The sequence below is a fragment of the Nicotiana tabacum genome, chromosome 11, assembly GCF_000715075.1.
Source record: "Nicotiana tabacum cultivar K326 chromosome 11, ASM71507v2, whole genome shotgun sequence".
NCBI lineage: Eukaryota > Viridiplantae > Streptophyta > Magnoliopsida > Solanales > Solanaceae > Nicotiana > Nicotiana tabacum.
Genome location: NC_134090.1, coordinates 129,802,373 through 129,826,632, shown reverse-complemented (window position 1 = coordinate 129,826,632; position 24,260 = coordinate 129,802,373).

Genomic DNA, 24,260 nt, shown 5'->3' with positions numbered 1-24,260 from the left:
ACGGCTCGAGAAAGATGATCTTCGGAAAGGTTTAAAGTTAGTAGTCTATTTATTCAAATGCTACTGAGATAGATTTTGATCTAAGGCATCAACTTAGCAGCAAGGGATGAGGAAGAACATGTGAGAAGTGTCATGTGGTGGTTAAACTTCTAGAAGGCCAGGTGTAAGAAGTGGAAGTTGAGTAGTTGCTTAAAGAAGAGGGGTTTGGCCCAAAGTGGGAGATTGGCAGAGTAGCATATGAGTTGAGTGGCAGGATAACTACATACATTGAGGAAAGGTTTAGAGTGATTTGGGAATTTTGGTGGACGAAGATTGGGTCCACGAGCTTAATTTGAAATATCAGCTATTATACGGTGGGAGTCTGGATGCAACAGGAAGATGGCTGCTTGATACGAAGAAGGATACATTATAACTTTGAATTGGAAGATGCCGTCACACATTTAGTTGATGTCCATAAGAAGTGAACAGACCAGTACAGTTGGTGAATGAGCACGGGCTCAGGATAGGTTATCGATATCGTAGTGATTGTACCCCGTGCAACGACGTTGGAAGATGTCAGCGTGTAATTTCTATAAGTGGGTTATCTTCTGTGAGCCGGCCAACAGTCACGTGGTTGGCGAAGCTTCTGCGAAGGATTTTACTAACTATACAGTAAGAGGTTGAATATGAGAATGATACTAGAGATTCAAAGCTTTCATGAAATGCTAACTAAAGGATTTCAAGGGATTTGGCGATTGGGTTGCGCAAGGTTATGTCAATGAGAGGTAAAGAATCTTGGTGGGTTCCAGAGTTATGTAACAGGTGGCTCCAAGCTAAGTGGTAGAGTCCCACCGCCTACGATTAGGTTGCATGGTTATCTACTTGTGAGATTCGGGTTGTCGACGTATTGGTAAGTTATTTCAGCTACGGGAAAAGAGCATAAGTGATAATTTGAGCAAAGGAATTGACAAAGGTATGCTATAGTTGGCCTTATTGACTCATGCCTGCGATTTGGGAAGATTCAGGGTGTATGCTTCGTATAGAGGTGGTTTACAAGGGAAGTGATTCAGTCGAGTGCTTCATTGAGAGGGGTGTCCATGTGCCAGCAAAGCGTTGGAGTTGATTATATTCGGGACCAAGCCAGGGTGGGCGACTCTCAACAGAGGTCCTAATGAAGTCGAAGGCTAAGAGTGCGGTGCCTAAGGATTTCAAACCCGCGGTATGGTTAAAAATCGAGCTTTTGCAGCAGATATTGATAAGAGGCTCAGAATGCTCTATGATATTTTTGGCTTGCAGTATAGCATTTTGAGGAAAAAGAGAAAATGACTTCGGATTTGTAGAGGAATTATCATAATGGGCATATCAGTTGAAGATGTGAATGTGCGTGCAAGGAGGGTAGGAACGATTCATGGGTTGGAGACAATGTGGTCTCATGGAATGTGGATGGAGCTATTATTATCTCTAAGTCAAATTAAGGATGAATTAGAAGAGGCTAGATTGGTTAGCCATGGTTGAATTGGCATAATGTTGGCGATGATCAGTTTCTTCAGCGTGATTAAGTTATGCATGTGATTTTTGGCGGTATGTGTGAAGCTTGACGGTCGCCGTAATCGATTTTATTTGGAAGTATTCAAGTATTATGGCCTGTTACGTGTAGGCAGATACCGGAAGGGTTATGGTGGTTCAGACCACTACTTGAGGATTTGAATATCCTACGGTTATGAGGAGTTACTCGCATGTGCTATGGTTCTCTTGGAATGAGTTAAGTAAAAAATTTCTAGGTGATGAATTGTTTACCCTATTAGTAGCTCAGGAGTTATAATGAGGTTCTGGCACTATCACATATTGGCATGGTAGGTGCAGTGGGAAGTATGAAATTTGGAAGTGAGGATCAAGGTTGCGGTTCGGTGTTGACAAGGATGTTACGAGCTCGGATGAGCAGGAAAAGGATTTGAATGTTTAGAGTAAACTGATATTGTCTTCAGCATCATCTAAGATCGGTGTTTTGTGAAAGGGGCTTTGCATCCTGGTTATGGATTCTTGATTTGCTCTACAACGTTAGTGCGGCCGGTGGTATGGATGTGCAGACTTGTTATCTAGTACGAAAGGTCATGGGAGCGTGTCTCATAGGAAGATTGAATGAGTGTGACATGTAGTCACTTGATTGATTGGGAATTTAAACCAAGTATGAAGATTGTGGTAATATCGCTAATTTGAGAATTTATGCCTTGAGGGCACTCGGTCTATCGGGTTGTGGACTGTGGAGGTTACTCCAGTTATGATGGTTGTTCTTGTGAATTATAGGAGAAAGGGGTTATTATGGATCCTTGAAAGGTTATTAGCCTAGTGCGGTGCGATCGAATTAGCTTGAGGTCTGTGGATGGATTTACACGTGATTATGGGCTCTATATCAGGCCGGATGTGTTCATTTTAGCAGATCACTCCTTATGGAGGAGTATTTGGACGTTGGATGTTGTTTCAGCGTTAGCTATTTCAGGTAATATTATATTGTGCCATGTGAGTTGTGAAACGGCTTGATAATTTTCTAATGCGTTGAGGTTCCACGTAGCGATGGTGTTATGTGATCATGATAGCTCTTGAGCTTCAGATCATATATTGTACCTCAGTTGTTCTTGAGTTTTGTAGCTTACTGTGCTATATGTGTCCCTCCCAGGGATGGTATTATCCACTTAGCGTCTTTGTGGCCGATATTCGGAATTTTGTAGTAATGAGCAAATTAGCTCGGTGTGTATCTCCTTATGTGAATTTTATGTGTGGATCGGGTGGAACGCCGCCATGGGTATGTTATTTGGATCGGGTTGCACACCGCGACACTGTGATGTTGAGTACAGTTCCCTATATCTATTTTTGTGTGTTTTGTTTTCTATTTTCTGAAAGTTCATATTAGTTGCGTGAGTTGAGTAGTCCTTTCCAGAGTTCATTTTCCTTATATATCACATTCGAGCTTGTGGTCTATTGGCACGTTGTGTCATTATATGGGACTTTTGATCATGACCGGGGTGGCTTATTGCCTGAGAAGTTCGTACTGGGTGAGACAAGATTATTGGATCTAGAATCAGTGCAGTCGGATTATATGAAGTATATTAAAGAGCAAAGATTATTATTTGGTTCAGAATGAGGTAATGGTCCTTGTTAGAAGTATAGACTCAATGATTTATTGACTCGGTAGTTGGTTATGAATTTCTACACATCTCTTCCGTTGTGGTAGTATTGCGAGAGTTGGAACAAGACTTATATATATCATGAGGTGCATTGTGAGCATCAGATTCGGGGAATGTCGGTTATTATGACCAGAGAATGTTATTGTGGTCCTCTGAATGATGTGGTGCATGGTGAGAATTCAGCAAAGGCATGCAGTCATGTTCTGGTACCTCGTGTAGTGATTGATACGGTGTTCATATATTAGAAAAAAGGCCTGGAAGAGAATTCCGGATGATGGAATTGGGCTCTAAGCTTATTTGCTTGAATAAAAGGGAATATTTTCAGAATTCATCGAGCTAATATGCTCAACTGGGTTGTAGTAGCACGGGTAGGTGCACGAGGTGTTAAACAGTGATTTCAGACAACTCCAGTGCATTTCTTAGCACGTTCGAGGACGAACATATGTTTATGTGGGAGAGAATGTAACGACCCGACCAGTCGTTTTGAGCTCTAGCGCGCATTCAACAGTTTAAGGCCATGAGTAGATTCACTTCAGGTATTATGACTTGTACGCATGGTCGGAATTGAATTTCAGGAAGTTCGGAGTTGATTTGGAAAGAGAATTCTCATTTCGGAAGCTTTAAGTTGAAAGAATTGACTAAGGTTGGATTTTTGAGTAAATGACATCGGAAACGGGAATCGAAGGTTCCAGCGGGTTCGTATGATGGTTTCGGACTTGGGCGTATGTCCGGTTTGGATTTTGGAAGATCCGGGAATGTTTTGGCACCTATTGTGGAAGTTAGCATTTTTGGAAGAATTTCATAAGTTTGGGTTGAAGTGCATTTCAGTGTTATCAATGTCCATTTGGGATTTCGAGTCTAGGAATAGCTCCGTAGGTCCGTGGGTCATTTTGGAGTCATTTGGCTAAAGTTAGAAATTTGAAGGTTTTTGAGAAGTTTGACCGGAAGTGGACTTTTTGATATCGGGGTCAGATTCTAATTCCAGAAAGTGGAGTAGGTCCATAATGTCAAATATGACTTGTGTGCAAAATTTGAGGTCAATCGGATGCAATTTGATAGGTTTCGGCATCAAATGAAGAAGTTTGAAGTTATATTATGGGACTGGTTGGTGTGATTAGACGGGGTCCCGGGGGCCTCGAGTGGATTACGGGTGGTTAACGGATCGAATTGGAGTTGGGAGGAAGAGCTGAAGCCTGCTATCATCTGGCGTAACCGCACCTGCGAGGTCTTGGCCGCAGGTGCGGAGCTGTAGAAGCGCCCAAAGGAGCGCAGATGCGGCTGAGAAGGGAGAAGGCTGGGACTGCATATGCGGTCATCTTGCCGTAGAAGCGGGACCGCACCTGCAGAAGTAGAAGCACAGAAGCAGAGTGATGGGGCCTGGTGATGGACTGTAGATGCGGTTGTGGGGCCGCACCTGCGGAACCACATAAGCAATCAAGTGATCGTAGGTGCAGAAAGGCTGGAGGCAGTGAGGTTCTTTAAAATCGGGTTTAGCTCATTTTCACTCCATTTCTTTCACCACCAAGCATGAGGTAAGTGATTTATGCTAGTTTTGAGTTAAATACAAAATTATATACGGATTTGGACATAGAAATTAGTAGAAATTTGGGATTTTGAGGAAGACCTAGAAATTTGGTATTCTTGGATTTTGACCACGAATATGGGCATGAAATCGAGAGTAAATTATATATTTGAGTTCGTGAGGTTGTGGGTAAACTTTATCTTTGAAAAATTTTGGAATCCGGGCACGTGGTCCCGAGGGCAATTTTGTCAACTTTTCGATTGGGGTTAGGAATTGTTATAAATTTGATTATAATGAGTATTTGAGCATATATTAACGGGTTTGCATAATTATTGGCTAGTTTTGTTGGGTTGTGCATCGATTTGGGACATCGGAAGGGCGTGGAAGCTAGTTATGGAATTTTGGAGCGAGGTAAGTCTCCCTTTAACCTTGTATGAGGGAATTGTCCCCATAGGTGAAATAATTAATTATGTGTTACTATTGTGGGGGCTACGTACGCACGAGGTGACAAGAGTCTGTGCATAGCTACTATTATGCTTAAGTCCAGGTAGACTAGGACCCAAAAGCATGCTTTAATTGTAATATTTGCAACCTTGTTGTCGATTTAAAATGCATAAAACATCTCAAACGTGTGAATAAATTTCTAAAAGGCTAGACATTGTTTTCTTAACTTTTACAAGAGAAATTTGCCTTTCCTTGAATAATTGCTCCTTGATGAATTCTTGATTGATTGTTTGAATGTATATATCTATTGTGGAACGGGTCGAACGCCTGGGTAGATTAAATAGATGCATCTATGGTTCGCGTCATTCAATCCTCTAGCAGTGCATAGTTTAAATATTCATTGTATCGGGGCGTACGACCTCGACATGATTTGCTATGATGACCCGGCCGGTCGTCTTAAGAATTAATGCCCGATCCCCTATTAACTGCTTTCCCCGTGTTTATTTCTGTTATTTTGATTTGTCGGGATGTTCGGTTTTACGTTTTGGAGAGTTCTGGGACACTTAGTCCCTAAATGAGATCTTAAGTGTTGGAAAGTTGACCGTAGTTGGAACAGTGTGAAGACGACCTCGGAATGGAATTCCGATGGTTTTGTTAGCTCCGTTGGGTGATTTTGGGCTTACGGGCGTGATCGGATGATGTTTTGGAGGTCCGTAGCTAATTTAGGCTTGAAATGTCGAAAGGTCGAATTTTGAAGTTTCCGGTTCGATAATGAGATTTTGATCTGAGGTTCGGAATGAAATTTTGGAAGTTGGAGTAGTTCCGTAGTGATGAATGTGACGTGTGTACAAAATTTCAGGTCATTCTGATGAGGTTTGATAGATTTTTTGATCGAAAGCGTATTTTTAGAGTTTTAGAATTTTTAGGCTTGAATCTGTGGTTGATTCGTCGTTTCGATGTTGTTTTAGGTATTTTAAGGATTTTTATAAGTTTGGACAGTGGTATTAGACTTGTTGGTGCCTTTGGTTGAGGTCCCGGAGGCCTCGGGATGATTTCAGATGGTTGACAGAAGGATTTTGGAGTTTGGAGTTGCAGCTTCAGCTGCTGGTTTTCTATCATAACTGCACCTGCGAGTATGGGACAGCAAGTGCGGCACCGCAGAAGCGGCTATGAGGCCACAGAAGCGAGATTGGCCCAGAGCTCCAAGATCCGCAGGTGCGGCTGGGTTTTTGCAAATGCGGTGCCGCAGATGCGACCAAGCGACCGCAGATGCGGACGCAGCCCGTTAAGTGACTTTTCACACCTGCAATGCATTCTTCCATAGGTGCGGGACTGCAGGTTCTCCCTTGACCGCATATGTGGTAATCGCTGGGCAGAAACATATAAATGCTTGCCTTCGCGAAGTTTAGCTATTTTTCACCTCTTTTGAAACGAGAAGAAGCTTGGGGAGCATTTTTCAAGAGGGATTTTCAGAGGAGTTCATTGGGGTAAGGTCTTTGGTTCCTAAACTCGTTATTAGAGTGATTTTTATCATTATAATCTTGAAAAATTAAGGAAAATCAGTGGTAATTTGGGGGTTAGGGCTTGACTAATTAGAGGCCTTTAAGTGATGATTTGAGGTACCAATTGAGGCCCAATTTTGGTACTTTTGGTATGAATGAACTCATGAGAGTGTAAGGATTCTGGAAATGTAAATTTTACCTAATTCCGAGATGTGGGCCCGAGGGGCATTTTGGTAATTTTACCTAATTTCACGTATTAGCTTAGAATTTTTTTGTAGAATCAGTTACTTGAAGTGTTATTTACATTATGAAATTGAATTGAATAGATTTAGGCCATTTGGAGTCGAGTATTCGTGGCAAGAGCGTGGTTTCAGATTGATTTGAGCTGGTTCGAGGTAAGTAGCTTGCCTAACCTTGTGTGGAGGACCTTCCCCTTAGGATTTGGTGTATTTGATAATTGAAATGCCTTGTATGTGAGGTGACGAGTGCGTACTTGAGTTAATTGTTGAAAATCCGGTTTTCTTTAAGTAATTTTAATTGTGTTCCTTTTTCCTGTCTTATACTACTTGCAATTTAAGCCCGTTGTTAGCCTAGAAAAGCATGTTTAATTGACTTAATTACTTAACCTGCCTTAATTGTATTGCGTGAAGCATGTTAGGTTAGAATTACCTGTTTACTTGGTACGAAATTGAGCTTAAATGAGTATTCCTTGTGTTGTTGTTGTTGTTTTACTTTAGGAGTATGAGATGACATCCCGGGAGATCCCCTGTACATATTTATGATTTAGGCTGATATGCGGAATACCAGGAGATACCTAGCACAGATATTGAGGATACCAAGTGATCCTCGGGATATCGAGAGATCCCTAGCACGTTTATTGAGGATACCAAGAGATCCTCGGGATACCAAGAGATCCCTAGCATATATTGAGGATACCGAGAGATCCTTGGGATACCAAGAGATCCTTGACATATATTGAGGGTACTAAAAGATCCTCGGGATACTGAGAGATCCCCGGTTATTTCCTTGTGTTTGTTTTTGCCTCTGTTTCAGTTATTGAATTCCTTGTTTTCCTGTATTAAATTCTTATTGTTAGTTTTCAACTGTACTACATATCTTATACTGTCATACCTTATATTTTTATTTTATCTCAGTAGGGCCCTGACATTCCTTGTCACTACCCGACCGAGGTTAGGCTTGGCACTTACTGAGTACTGCTGTGTGGTGTACTCATGCCCTTTCTGTGCATGTTTTTCATGTGCAGATCTAGGTACTGCGACTCAGTCCTATCACCCTTGAGGCGAGGTGACTGCTCCAGAGACTTCGAGGTATATCTGCTACGTCCGTAGATCGAGATCTAGGTACTGCGACTTAGTCCTATCACCCTTGAGGCGAGGTGACTGCTCCAGAGACTTCGAGGTATATCTGCTACGTCCGTAGATCCAGGAGACCCTTTCCATTCTATCTTGTAGTGACAACCCTTCTATCTTTTCTGTTGATGTAGACATTTCGGAGTTAGAGCATTTTATTATATTTGTAGCTTGTGATTTATGGGTTTCTGCATTTTGGGAAAATGTATTAGTTTCGAGAATTTATATTGTGTATGTCGAGCGGCACTTTTAAACGCTGTTATATCACTCTATTTCTGTTTTAAATTATTTTTATTCCGCAAATTGGTTTATCTTCCGCAATTTAGGCTTACCTAGTCGTAGAGACTAGGTGCCATCATGATGGTTCACGGAGGGCAAACCGGGGTTGTGACAAGTTGGTATCAATGCTCTAGGTTCATAGGAGTCATGAATCACAAGCGGGTTTATTAGAGTCTCGCTGATCAGTACGGAGACGTCTATACTTATTTACAAGAGGCTATGTAAATGTTAGGAAAATTGCATTTCATTTGATTCCCTTGTCGTGCCAGATTTTGATATCACAATTCTAAACTTCTATCTTCTATTCTCTCACAGATGGTGAGGACATGCGCTACCCGAGATGATCAGGCACTCGTGCCCCTACTGCAACCGTTAGAGGTCGGGGATGGGGTAGAAGCCGAGAACGTAAACGTGGTACAACCAGAGCACCTGCGCGAGCTGCCATTGAGGTACCACCAGCAGTTCCAGTCGGAGTCCAGGCACCTAATACGCCTACTGCTACTACTACTCTAGCACTTCAGGAGACTCTAGCATAGTTCATGAGCATGTACACCACTTTGGCTCAGGCAGGGTTGCTTCCCTTTGCTGCAACTACATCTCAGGCTCGGGGAGGAGCACGGACTCTCGCCGCCCACACTCCTGAGCAGCGAGTGCATGTTGAGCTGGTCCCTGAGATTATTCCTGTATAGCCTGCAGTCCGAGATCAACCCGAGGACAGGGCATCGGTTTCCGAGGATGAGCATCTAAGGCTTGAGAGGATCAAGAAGTACAAGCCTCCTGTATTCAATGGTCTAGCATCAGATGATGCTCTGGGATTTCTAAATGAGTGTTACTGTATTCTCCGTACCATGGGTATATCAGGATCGAACGGGGTTTCCTTCACTACTTTCCAGCTTCGAGGAGCCTCCTATGAGTGGTGGCGCACCTATGAGTTAGACAGTCCGAATGAGGCTGCTTCCTTGACTTGGACTCAGTTTTCAGATTTGTTCCTGAGCGAGTATATTCCTCAGAGCCTCAGGGATGCATGTCGCGCAGAGTTTGATCACTTGCGCCAAGGTGGTATGACTGTCTCAGAGTATGTTGTCTGTTACACTAGTTTGGCTAGACATGCCCCAGCCTTGGTTTCTACTGTTCACGAGAGGGTTCGCCGATTTATTAAGGGCCTTATTCCCAGCATCAGTTCTAGCATGGCTCGTGAGTTGGAGATGGATATTTCTTATCAGCAGGTGGTGAGCATTACATGAGGATTGAGGGTATGCATGCTAGGGAGAGAGAGGAGAGGGAGGCCAAGAGGTCTCGAGAGTCGGGCCATTATTTTGGTGCTCGTGCCCCAGTTGTAGGTCGTCGTGGTAGGGGTTATATGAGTCACCCTGTTCATTCAGCACTTCCAGCAGCCAGTGGTATTCCAGCTCCTCCTGGACCTCAGGAACCTTATTATGCACCTCCAGTATCTAGCGCACCTCCTGCGCGTGGTACTTTCAGAGGTCAGTCCAGCAGACCTGGCCAGAGCTAGTCACAGCCACCACATCCTCCCAGAGTTTGTTTTGAGTGTGGTGACACATTCCATGTGGTGAGGGATTTCCCTAGACTTGGGAGGAGTGAGCCTCCACATACTTCTCAGCCACAACGCGCCCCGCAGAGTTCTCAGGCTATGGTTACAGCTCCAGTTGCTACCCCACTTGCTCAGCTAGCCAGAGGTGGAGGTCGGGGAGGTAGAGGTTGCCCTAGAGGGGGAGGCCAGGCCCGATACTATGCCCTTCTTGCCCGTACTGAGGCTATTGCCTCCGATTCTGTCATCACAGGTATTATACTGATTTGTCACAGAGATGCATCGGTTCTATTCGATCCAGGCTCCACTTACTCTTGTGTGTCATCTTATTTTGCTCCGTATTTGGGTGTACCTCGGGATTCATTGAGTTCCCCTATTTATGTTTCCACTCCTGTGAGAGATTCTCTTATTGTGGACCGCATTTATCGGTCGTGTTTGGTTGCTCTTAGTGGTTTTGAGACGAGAACCAATTTATTGTTGCTCAGCATGGTAGATTTTGATATTATCTTGGGCATGGACTGGTTGTCGCCCCATTTTTCTATTCTTGATTGTCATGCCAAAACTGTGATGCTGGCTATGCCAGGTATACCGCGTGTTGAGGGAGGGGTACTTTAGATCACACTCCCAATAGAGTTATTTCTTTTCTTAAAGCTCAGCGTATGGTTGAGAAGGGGTGTGATGCATATTTAGCTTATGTGAGAGATGTCAGTATTGATACCCCTTCAGTTGATTCAGTCCCAGTAGTACGGGATTTTCCCGATGTGTTTCCTGCTGATCTTCCGGGCATGTCGCTTAATAGAGATATTAATTTCGACATTGATCTGTTGACGGTCACTCAACCCATTTCTATTTCTCCGTATCGTATGGCTCCTCCTGAATTGAAGGAGTTGAAGGATCAATTACAGGAATTGTTTGATAAGGGTTTTATTCGGCCCAGTGCATCACCTTGGGGTGCTCTTATCTTGTTTGTGAAGAAAAATGATGGTTCTATGCGTATGTGTATTGATTATTTCTAGTTGAACAAGGTTACAGTGAAGAACTGTTATCCTTTGCCACGTATTGATGATCTGTTTGACCAACTTCAGGGCGCACAAGTGTTTTCTAAGATTGACTTGCGCTCAGGTTACCATCAGTTAAAGATTCGGGAGCCAGATATCCCAAAGACTGCTTTCAGGACTCGGTATGGTCATTACGAGTTCCTTGTCATGTCATTTGGGCTGACCAATGCCCCAGCAGCCTTTATGCATTTGATGCACAGTGTGTTCCGGCCGTATCTTGACTCGTTCGTCATTGTCTTTATTGATGATATTCTGGTGTATTCTCGGAGTCGGGAAGATCATGAGCAGCACCTGCGGACTGTGCTTCAGACTCTGAGATAGAAGAAGTTATATGCTAAGTTCTCGAAATGTGAGTTTTGATTGGATTTCGTGGCATTCCTAGGCCACGTGGTATCGAGTGAGGGTATTCAGGTGGATCCGAAGAAAATAAAAGTCGTGCAGAGTTGGCCCAGACCATCCTCAACTATAGAGATCCGCAATTTCCTTGGCTTGGCGGGTTACTACCGTCGTTTTGTGGAGGGGTTTTCATTGATTGCAGCCCCTATGAATAGGTTGACCCAGAAGGGTGCTCCGTTCTAGTGGACAGAGGAGTGTGAAGCGAGCTTTCAGAAGCTCAAGACAGCTTTGACTACAGCCCCAATTTTGATACTGCCTATAGGTTCGGGGTCTTATACGGTCTATTGTGATGCCTCAAGGATTGGACTCGGAGCGATGCAGATGCAGGACAGTAGGGTGATTGCCTACGCATCCAAACAGTTGAAGGTATATGAGAAGAATTATCTGATACACGACCTTGAGTTAGCTGCCATTGTTCACGCCTTGAAGATCTGACGTCATTTTTTGTATGGTGTTCCCTGTGAGATTTATACTGACCATCGGAGCTTGCAGCACCTGTTCAAGTAAAAAGGATCTAAATTTGCACCAGAGGAGGTGGTTAGAGTTGCTGAAGGACTATGATATCACTACTTTGTATCACTCGGGCAAGGCCAATATGGTGGTCGATGCCTTGAGTCACTGGGAAGAGAGTTTGGGGAGTTTGGCTTATTTACCAGCATCGGAAAGACCTATGGCGATGGATGTTCAGGCCTTGGCCAGCTAATTTGTGAGATTGGATCTTTCGGAGCCAGTCGGGTTCTAGCTTGCGTGGTTTCTCGGTCTTCCTTATTTGATCGTATCAGGGAGCGTCAGTATGATAACCCTCATTTGCTTGTCCTCAAAGACAAGGTTCAGCACGGTGATGCCAGAGATGTGACTATTGGTGATGATGGGGTATTGAGGATGCAGGGTCGGATCTGTGTACCCAATGTTGATGGGCTTCGAGAGTTGATTCTGGAGGAGGCCCACAGTTCGCGGTATTCCATTCATCCGGGTGTCACGAAGATGTATCAGGATTTGAGGCAGCACTACTGGTGGATGAGGATGAAGAAATATATAGTTGGATTTGTAGCTCGGTGCCTTAACTGTCAGCAGGTGAAGTATGAGCACCAGAGACCGGGTGGGTTGCTTCAGCAGATAGAGATTCCGAAGTGGAAGTGGGAGCGGATCACCATGAACTTTGTAGTTGGGCTCCCATGGACTTTGAGAAAGTTCGATGCGATCTAGGTGATTGTGGATCGGCTGACCAAGTCCGCTCACTTTATTCCTGTGTGTACTACTTATTTTTCAGAGCGGTTGGAGGAGATCTATATCCGAGAGATTGTTCGTCTGCATGACATTCCAGTTTCCATCATTTCAGATAGAGGTACTTAGTTCACATCATGATTCTGGAGAGCCATTCAGCATGAGTTGGGTACTCGGGTGGAGTTGAGTACAACATTTCACCCTCAGATGGACGGATAGTCCGAGCGCACTGTTCAGATTCTTGAGGATATGCTCCATGCGTGTGTGATTAAGTTTGGAGGGTCTTGGGATCAGTTCTTTCCATTGGCGGAGTTTGCTTAGAAAAACAGCTATCAGTCCAGCATTTAGATGGCACCGTATGAGGCTTTATATGGGAGACGGTGTAGATCCCCGGTGGGTTGGTTTGAGTCGGGTGAGGCTAGATTGTTGGGCACAAACTTGGTTCAGGATGCTTTGGAGAAGGTTAAGGTGATTTCGGATACACTCCGTACAGCCCAGTTCAAACAAAAGAGTTACGCGGACCGGAAGGTTCGTGATATTTCCTACATGGTTGGAGAGTGGGTTCTACTTCGGGTTTCACCTATGAAGGGCATTATGAAATTTGGGAAGAAAAGAAAGTTGAGTCCGAGGTTTATTGGCCCTTTTGAGATATTGAGGCGTGTTGGTGAGGTTGCTTATGAGCTTGCCTTACCTCCTAGCTTGGCCGGAGTTCATCCGATATTTCATGTTTCGATGCTCCGAAGGTATCACGGTAATCCGTCGCACGTGTTGGATTTTACTTCAGTCCGGTTGGACAAAGATCTATCCTATGTTGAGGAGCCAGTGGCAATATTGGACAGGCAGGTTAGAAAGCTGAGGTCAAAGAAAATTGCATCAGTAAAGGTTCAGTGGCGGGGTCAGCCGGTCGAGAAGACGACCTGGGAGACCTAGCAGGATATTCGCAGCCGTTACCCTCATCTTTTCACTACTTCAGGTATGTCTCTATGCTCGTTTGAGGATGAACAAATGTTTAAGTGTAGGAGGATGTGATGACCCGGCCGGTCGTCTTAAGAATTGACGCCCCGATCCCTTATTAACTGCTTTTTCCGTGTTTATTTCTGCTATTTTAATTTGCTGGGATGTTCGGTTTTGAGTTTCGGAGAGTTCTGGGACACTTAGTCCCTAAATGAGAGCTTAAGTGTTGGAAAGTTTATCATAGTCGGAAAAGTGTGAAGACGACCTCGGAATGGAATTCCCATGGTTCTGTTAGCTCCGTTGGGTGATTTCGGGCTTAGGGGCGTGATTGTATGGTGATTTGGAGGTCCGTAGCTAATATAGGCTTGAAATGCTGAAAGGTCGAATTTTGAAGTTTCCGGTTCGATAGTGAGATTTTAATCCGAGGGTCGGAATGGAATTCCAGAATTTAGAGCAGCTTCCTAGTGTTAATGTGACGTGTGTGCAAAATTTTAGGTCATTCGGACGAGGTTTGATAGACTTTTTGATCGAAAGCGTATTTTTAGAGTTTTGGAATTTTTAGGCTTGAATCCGTGGTTGATTCGTCATTTCGATGCTGTTTTAGGTGTTTTAAGGATTGGTATAAGTTTGGACAGTGGTATTAGACTTGTTGGTGCCTTTGGTTGAGGTCCCGGGAGCCTCGGGATGATTTCGGATGGTTGATGGAGGGATTTTGGAGTTTGGAGTTGCAACTTCAGCTGCTGGTTTTCTGTCATAACCATTCCTGTGAGTGTGGGACCGCAGGTGCGGCGCCGCAGAAGCGGCTATGAGGCTGCAGAAGCAAGATTGGCCCAGAGCTCCAGGATCCGCAGGTGCGGCTGGGTTTTCGCAAATGCGGTGCCGCAGATGCGGCAAAGCGACCGCAGATGCAGACCCAGCCCATTAAGTGACTTTTTGCACCTACTATGCATTCTTCCGCAGGTGCGGGACCTTGACCGCATATGCGGTGATCATTGGGCAGAAACATATAAATGCTTGCCTTCGCGAAATTTAGCTATTTTTCACCTCTTTTCAAACGGGAAGAAGCTTGGGGAGCATTTTTCAAGAAGGATTTTTAGAGGAGTTCATTGGGGTAAGGTGTTTGGTCCCTAAACTCGTTATTGGAGTGATTTTTATCATTATAAGCATGAAAAATTAAGGAAAATAAATGGTAATTTGGGGGTTAGGGCTTGACTAATTATAGGCCTTTAAATGATGATTTGAGGGATCAATTAAGGTCCGATTTTGGTACTTTTGGTATGACTAAACTCGTGAGAGTGTAAGGATTCTGGAAATATAAATTTTACCTGATTCCGAGGGGCATTTTGGTCATTTTACCTATTTTCATGTATTAGCTTAGAAGTTCTTTGTAGAATTAGTTACTTGAAGTGTTATTTACATTATGAAATTGAATTGAATAGATTTAGGCCATTTGGAGTTGAGTACTCGTGGCAAGAGCGTGGTTTCAGATTGATTTGAGCTAGTTCGAGGTAAGTGGCTTACCTAACCTTGTGTGGGGGACCTTCCCCTTAGAATTTGATGTATTTGATAATTGAAATGCCTTGTACGTGAGGTGATGAGTGCTTTCTTGAGCTAATTGTTGAAAATCCGGTTTTCTTTAAGTAATTAGAATTGTGTTCCTTTTTCCTGTCTTATACTACTTGCAATTTAAGCATGTTGTTAGCCTAGAAAAGCATGTTTAATTGACTTAATTGCTTACTTGCTTAACCTGCCTTAATTGTATTACGTGAAGCATGTTAGGTTAGAATTACATGTTCACTTGGTACAAAATTGAGCTTAAATGAGTATTCCTTGTGTTGATGCTGCGTGTTTTACTTTGGGACTACAGGAAGGCATCCCGGGAGATCCCCTGCACGTATTTATGATTTGGGCTAAGGTGTGGGATACCAGGAGATCTTTAGCATGGATATTGAGGATACCAAGATATCCTCGGGATACCGAGAGATCCCTAGCACGTATATTGAGGATACCAAGAGATCCTCGGGATACCAAGAGATCCCTAGCACGTATATTGAGGATACCAAGAGATCCTCGGGATACCAAGAGATCCCTAGCATATATTGAGGATACCGAGAGATCCTCGGGATACCAAGAGATCCCTGCCATATATTGAGGGTACTAAGATATCCTCGAGATACTGAGAGATCCCTGGTTATTTCCTTGTGACTATTTTTGCCTCTATTTCAGTTATTGAATTCCTTGTTTTCCTGTATTAAATTCTTATTGTTAGTTTTCAACTGTACTGCTTATCTTATACTGCCATACCTTATATTTTTATTTTATCTCAGTAGGGCCCTGACCTTCCTTGTCACTACCCGACCGAGGTGAGGCTTGGAACTTACTGAGTACCGCTGTGGTGTACTCCTGCCCTTTCTGCGCATGTTTTTCATGTACAGATCCAGGTACTGCGACTCAGTCCTATCACCCTTGAGGGGAGACCACTACTCCAGAGACTTTGAGGTATATCTGCTACTTCCGCAAATCGAGGAGTCCCTTTCCATTCTATCTTGTAGTGACAACCCTTCTATCTTTTCTGTTGATGTAGACATTCCGGAGTTAGAGCATTTTATTATATTTGTAGCTTGTGATTCATGGGTTTTCAGGTTTTGGGAAAATGTATTAGTTTCGAGAATTTATATTGTGTATGCCGAGTGGAACTTTTAAACGCTGTTATATCACTCTATTTCTGTTTTTAATTATTTTTATTTCGCAAATTGGTTTATCTTTCACAATTTAGGCTTACCTAGTCGTAGAGACTAGGTGCCATCACGATGGTTCACAGAGGGCGAACCGGGGTCGTGACATTTGCCCATGCTTGTATTGCTTGACTTGCAAATTTATAAATAATGATATTGTTTCCCTGGCTCAAGATAAATTTATAGATGATGAAAAATGATTTGGAAATTCCCTATTAATGAAAGAATTGTCTACTTGCTTTATGCTATTGAGTTATAGCAATTTATGTACAAATCCTTGATTTTTTATATTATTGGTACATTATTATTGGACCACTAGTAAGTGTCGAAGTCGACCTTTCGTCTCTACTTCTTCAAGATTAGACGGGATACTTATTGGGTACACGTTGTTTTTGTACTCATACTACACTTGTTGTGCATTTCTGTTGCACAAGCACATGTATGTCTAGTGGCCTAGTTGGGCGCAGTGGCATGGTTGATACAAAGACTTAGGTGAGTTGCACCTCATGAGACGACCTGCAGCCAGTAGTGTCTCCTTTAGAGTATTGTACCGTATTTTCTTTTCTGTACAATTTGTATTCTGGACAGTTGTTGTATTACATTATTTCCTAGAAACCGCTCATGCACTTGTGACACCGGGTTCTGGGATGATTATGGAGTATTCTGTATTAACTTCCAAATATTCTTTTATTTATTTTGTAAAGATTATCTTTTACTAGCCAAATTGAAGAAAAAATCATAGTTTTCACAATTATTTAAACGAGAATTTAATTAAGCAGTTTTCACAATTATTTAAACGAGAATTTAATTAAGTATATATAGTTGGCTTGCCTGACAGCGATGTCCGGGGCCATCACGACCCTTAGTGGATTTTGGGTCTTGACACGCGAGGTGCTGGACCTGGCGCTGAAACCCGTATGTTTTAAACTTCAATTCCTTTCCTACGGCCAGCTTCTAACTTTGCTTAAAACAATTTTGGGGACTTTATCATACACAAACCTATAATAATTTCAAATACTTCGTTACTTTTGTAGATGATTATACCAGGGCAACATTGACTCATTTATTGTCATCCAAATCAAATGATTTCACCATACTTAAGTCATTTGTGGTTATGATTCAAACTCAGTTTGATTATCATGTCAAAACTTTTAGGTCTGACAATGCCTTTGAGTTAGGAAGTAGTGCTGAGGCAATCTCTTTCTTGTCTGCTTAAGGCATATTACATCAAACTTCTTGTTCATACACCTCAACAAAATGATGCGGTAGAACGCAAACATAAACATTTGCTAGAAACAACAAAAGTACTTCTTTTTCAATCTAAACTCCCAATCAAGTACTGGGATGAATGTGTACTAACTGCCACCTATTTGATAAGCAGGTTTCCTTCTCCCTTATTACACCACAAATCTCCTTTTGAACTTCTATATGGTGCTCCTCCTTTTTTTTTTTCACCTTAAGGCATTTGGATGTTTAGCCTTTGCTGCTGTACCAAAATCTCATAGAGACAAATTCAAATCCAGAATAATATCATCTGTTTTCATTGGTCATAATCCTGGGAAAAAGCTTATAAGCTTATGAATTTGTCCTATTCTACCATTTTTCATTACAGAGATGTAGTTTTCCATGAACATGTCTTCCCTTTCTCTGATTCTTTCTCAGTTCATCTATTTACTTCTTTCTCTTTTGATTCTAATCTTGCACCTTCTCCTATGAATAATCCTGACTCTTCTCCAGATCCTCTCCCTTCTTCAACTTCTTTGCCTACTATTCCATCTTCTACTTCCATTCCTTCATGCACATCTATTCCTCCTCAGGAGATCTCCCAGACTTCTTCCATGTGATCCTCATGTTCCTACTCTCGGAAAGTCCACCAGAGTTCATCAAACTCCTGCATACTTGGGTAATTATGTGTGTACCTCTGTGTCTAATTCTAAAACTAATTTTTTAATTCCTAAGTCTTGTATGCTGGAACCTTAGTTTTATCATCAAGCAGTATCCAGTCCTGCTTGGCATGATGTAATGGTTAAAGAATTTCAGGACATGGAGGCTAACAATGCTTGGACGTTGTATCTCTTCCTCCAGGGAAGAAGGCCATTTATTGTAAATGGGTGTATAAGATTAAACAAAAGGCTGATGGCTATATTGAAAGGTATAAAATTAGACTAGTCATTAGAGGGGACAATCAACAAAAAGTTATTGATTTCACTGAAACATTTTCTGCTGTGGTAAAGCTTACCACTATCAGATGTTTATTGTCTATTACTGTGAAAAGAAATTGGAGTGTTTTCCAAATGGATGTTAATAATGCATTTTTACATGGGGATTTAGATGAAGAAGTGTTTATGAATCTCCATCCTAATCTAATTATGCAATCTGATTTTTCTACCTCTCCATCTACTCTTGCTTGCAAGATAAATAAGTCTCTTTATGGGCCGAGGCATGTCTCAAGGCAATGGTATGCCAAATTATCATCAGCTCTTCAATCTATAGGTTTTCATCCTAGTCTCAATGATTACTCTTGTTTACTAAATTGGTTAATGGGTCTTTAATGGTGATTGATGTGTATGTTGATGGTATTCTAGTTGCTGGGGACGATTTGACTGAAATTGACAACCTTAAACATTTTTTGGATACTGCATTTAAGATTAAGGACCTTGGAGAAATTCATTATTTTCTTGGTTTGGAAATTACTAAAGAGCATTCTGGTTTTCTCATTAGTCAACATAAGTTCATTATGGATATGCTGTCTGAATTTCACTGTTCTGATGTCTCCTCTGTGGTGGCTCCCCTTGATCCACATGTGAAATTGTCTGCTGAATTGGGTGATCTTTTGTGTGATCCTTCTATGTACAGAAGACTTGTGGGGAAACTCAATTATCTTCAACATACTAGACCTGATTTGTCTTACGCTATTCAACATTTAAGTCAGTTTATGTCAGCACCCAAAGTTCCTCATTTAGATGTTGTTTTGCATGTTCTTAGATACTTGGCTGGTACTTCTTGCTTAGGTTTGCGTCTTTCTGCTATTTCTGATTTTTCACTTCAAGGTTATTGCAACTCTAACTAGGCTAGTTGCAATGATTCTAGGAAGTGAGTTAGTTGCTTTATTTTATTTTTTGGTGGGTGCCCTGTCTCTTAGAAATCCAAGAAACAACCTACTATTGCATTGTCTTTTGTTGAGGTAGAGTATAGAGCATTATGATTGTTAGTTGCTTAGATCACCTGGATTCTATATTATCCTCAGAGAAGGTTTCTTCGTATGGAAGAGTTACAATATGCCTTTTCCTGTTCCAAAAGGCACTAGGGTGATCGACGCAAACATCAACGGCCATTTTTTCAGCAATCAATTTAATCTTCTGCTGAACTTTTGCAGATTGTATAGTATCGAATATATTCATACTAAGAATTTCTAATTGTAATGAATCAACATGCCTTTGTTTCATATTAATCAAGGCATTAATATCTCTAGTTACGGGATCTGTAACAAAGGAATAACTTATCTTTTTATCTTGATAAGTAGCAGAAAAACCATGTTCATCTATATTATTGAACGGATAAATAGCATTAATAAAAGGGGTTCCAAGTATAATTGGAGGGTATAACTGGTTTTTTACCAAAAAGAAGAAATGAGGAATACAGACTTTATGTTGGCAAATATGGGTATTTGGGAGTTTGTACTCTATATCTAAAGCATGACCAGAAGCGGATTTAACCAAATGAGTGGTCTTTTGAAAATATTTAGTTGGAATTAATCCGCACGGCCATCCAGATCTAGCTGCTTCAATACCTTTGAAGGTTGGCGGTAGTCCGCACCACCAATAAAGATTCGAAATATACGGGAATTCCATTATAGTTTAATGACTGTATGGAATGATCTATATCCTTTTACCCAAGCAAGGGGCCTGTCTAGATCCGATACATACTCTTATTGAGCCCATGTGTCTAGCAGTTCTAACTGTGAAAGGGATAGCCCTTTTGACAACTTCAGCGGGCTTTAATGTCACAGCTGGCTAGACGTAGCCACTAAGGCAAAGCCAATAAGAGTAGTACTAGAGTCGACTGTACCACCATCTTGGAACCAAGCTAAGAAACTATATTAAAATTTCTTTATATTTTGAAAGAGTCTGGATTCTTCATGGTTAATATGCAAGAGAAATTAGTTCTTCAACATAGATATGAATCCGTTTAGCCGGACATAGTCACGGCTGGGGAGAGAAACTAAGTATATAAAATACTAAAAAGAAAAGAGAATAAGTACCTTGAAGGCCGAGAAGCAAGGCCCTGAAGATGAACTGAACCTCAAAACTTTTATTAATCTTCAACTGATTTACAAACTAATAAGCTAAATCTGTACAAAGGGAGTTGAGGGAGAGAGAGAGGGGGTTCCGACCCTTGCTTCTTCAAATGAAGAAGTCTTCTTATATAACAAAAAAAAGAATCTAAAATAGTAAATTGGGTCCCACATCTGGGTCCCTACACAGTGTTTCTATTGTTGTTGAACAGTGTTTCTACTGTGGATGAACAGTGAATCTACTGTTGAGTGGGTCCTGGCGGCTGGTAAGCTGTCAAGTCTTTTTCTTGTCCAAATTGTGCATTTGTTGGAGGAAATCTTCCACCTTTTCTATATCTCTGTCAGATAATATTATCTCTGGCTGTATTTGTTGTGTATCTTCCACGAGGTCATCACCACTTGTTTCACTTCGCATTGAAGTTTCTGATTTTTCGCACTGATCCAGTGTTTGAAGCAAGTTTCTTTTCACTTCTTCCAAGTATTGATTTATCAAATCAATTTTATCTCCTTCTTGAATTGAGATTCTTCGAGCAATATGTTTAACTGTGCTCTCTTCTATCATCTTCTTTTGAGGGGTCGTTATATATATTTGGATTTGTGTTTTAATAGAATCCAATAATTCTTGTCCATATAATGTTTTTGTTTTGGGATCAGTCTTCATCAATTTGTCCCAAAAATTGTTGTAAAATACCCTATATAAACAAGGGATTTGTTCTTCCGTAAAACCTAATTCAGGAGTCCATTTATGAATCCAGGGGATAGAGAATTCAATAAAGAAGTAGATTTGATCAATTTTTTCTAGGTAACAGATATGATCTGCGTGATATAACTCGGTTAGGAACGGTGAAACTTTTGCCCATTCTTTGTATAACTTAAGGAATGGTTCAGGCAGAATTTTTGTTGTGGGACCGTGGTATGACCACCAGTTTAAAAACCAGTTAGGGATAGGTCCTGTAAATACCTTTGCACATACTTTGATAAACCAAGTATGTTTATGTCTCTCATTATTATAATAAAGCACCCTGTCAAATGCTTGGATATAATCCCAATAAATAAAATTCATAGGTGATTTATTAAGGCTTATCTGCCTTTCTTTCATTGTTGAAATCCCCATTCTTCAACAGATATAATCTGTTTGATAATGACTTTTGAAAAGTTATAAACATTTTCATTTGTGTTATAACCCGAAAAGTGCTGAAATTCTGCACTTCCTGTACTGATTAGGATAGTTTTATAATAAGTGCGGGTTTTATATGATTCACCCAGGTAGTATAATCCATTAATCAGATATCTCTGGAATATTTTCCATGGTTCTTCTTTTCTCTGAATCTCAGAATTTTCAAGGAGAAATATCATTTCTTTCTTTGGTAATTTTTCGTATGACTTGATATCATCGTTGTCTTCTTCTTTAGCAATTGAAGCAAAAATATGACTTTGCTTTTTGGATGCCAAATAAGCTTGCAGATGTCCATATAAAGGACTATCTTCTAAAATATCTTCCAGATGTATAGAATGTCCTGATGATTCACGTGTATGAGGTACCTTTGAGTTTATCAAACTCTTTTTTCCTCTTTGTATTACTGGAGAATTTGATGAGGATCCGTATGACGATCCTTGAGAGTAAGTCCTACTAGGGGAAGATCTTCCCCTACCTCTGCCCCTGGTGGCCCATGAAGGGTCCATTCTGCATAAATAACAAGTCATTAGTAATTTAAAAAGATATCATAATTCTATCGCCGATATAATCCTGGCTGGGGAATTCATTTTCAATTAACTGAAGAATATTAGTAACTTCATTAAAATTAGAGCATTCTTCTTCAATATTATTAATAGTGTCAGCCATAATTTTATCAAGTATGAGACCCTTTAAGTCTCTGTTTAAATTAATCACTTTAAGAATAGTGATTAACACCTTATCATCTAATATCATGGTATAATAACTCATATTTTATTCTAAATGTTCCCGGATAGAAAATCTGGAAGGGAATTATCAATTCCTTTTTTGTATTGTATTTCAAAATCGAAAGGCGCCAGCTGAGCCTGCCATCTAGCAAATATTAATTTAGAAGCACCGTGCTTAAAATCTTTGTCAAACATATATTTAACAGATTGAGCATCAGTTTTTATTAAAAACTTTTGGTTATACAAATCGTCTTGAAATTTTAAAACACATTTAACAATTGTTAACATTTCATGTGCCACAGTAGCATATTTCTTCTGGGCTTCGGTCCATTTACCAGAGTGAAATCTTATTAGGTATTCACTCTTATTGTTGGGATTCACTTGTTTTAAAATCCCTCCATAGCCAACATTAGACGCATCTGTCTCGATAACCTATTGCCAAGTAGGATTAGCAAGGGTTAAACAAGGTAGAGATTTAACACGCTGTTTAATACTTTTGACTAACTCAGTATGCTGGACAGTCCAAGGCTGTCTATGATCCTTTTTCAGCCTATCGTATAGAGGAGCTAGATCTCGTGATAAACTTTTGTAGAAAAGGGATATATAATTCAAACTTCCCAAAAATCTTTGTAATTGAGTCCTGTCAGTAATAACATCAGGAAATTTCGAGGCCAAATCAATTGATCTTTGTATTGGGGTAATTTTTCCCTGGAAAATATTATGACCCAAAAAACGAACATTCGTTTGGAATAGACTCATCTTTGGTTTAGAAATTACTAAACCGTTTTGTATAACAATTTTCTTAAAAATATCAAGATGCTTAATATGCATCTCCAAAGTTTTAGAAAATACTAATATGTCGTCAATATAAACGATGACAAAATCTAGATAAGGGTTAAAAATATCATTCATAATTTTTTGAAATTCAGAAGGGGCATTTTTTAAACCAAATGGCATAACATTCCATTCATATTGCCCAAATGGAACATTGAAAGCAGTTCTATAAGTATGCTCTTTAAAGACTTGAATTTGCCAATAACAAGATTTTAAATCAAATTTTGAAAATATATTGGCGTCATATAACCTAGAAAGTCCCTTTTATTGGGGATAGGATATCTAATCCATTTTAGATGTTTATTTAATGGTTTATAATTTATAACTAGGCGAGGGATACCTCGTTCCTTTTCTGCCGCATTATTAACATAAAAGGCAGAACATGACCAAGGAGATTTTGAGGGTTTTATCAAACCCTTTTGTAACAAACTATCAATCTCGTTTTTGCAGAATTCAACTAGTTCAGCATTCATCTGGCAAGGTCGAGATTTAGTAGGAATATCATCCTCAGAGAAGTTTTCTTCGTAAGGAAGAGTTACAATATGCCTTTTCCGATTCCAAAAGGCACTAGGGTGATCGGCGCAAACATCAACAGCCATCTTTTCAACAATCAATTTAATCTTTTGCTGAATTTTAGCAGACTGTTAAGTATCGAATATATTCATGCTAAGAATTTCTAATTGTAATGAATCAACATGCCTTTGTTTCATATTAATCAAGGCATTAATATCTCTAGTTACGGGATCTGTAACAAAAGAATAACTTATCTTTTTATCTTGATAAGTAGCAGAAAAACCATGTTCATCTATATTATTGAACGGATAAATAACATTAATAAAAGGGGTTCCAAGTATAATTGGAGGGTATAACTGATTTTTTACCAAAAAGAAGAAATGAGGAATACAGACTTTATTTTGGCAAATATGGGTATTTGGGAGTTTGTACTCTATATCTAAAGCATGACTAGAAGCGGATTTAACCAAATGAGTGGTCTTTTGAAAATATTTAGTTGGAATTAATCCTTCCTGAATGCAGC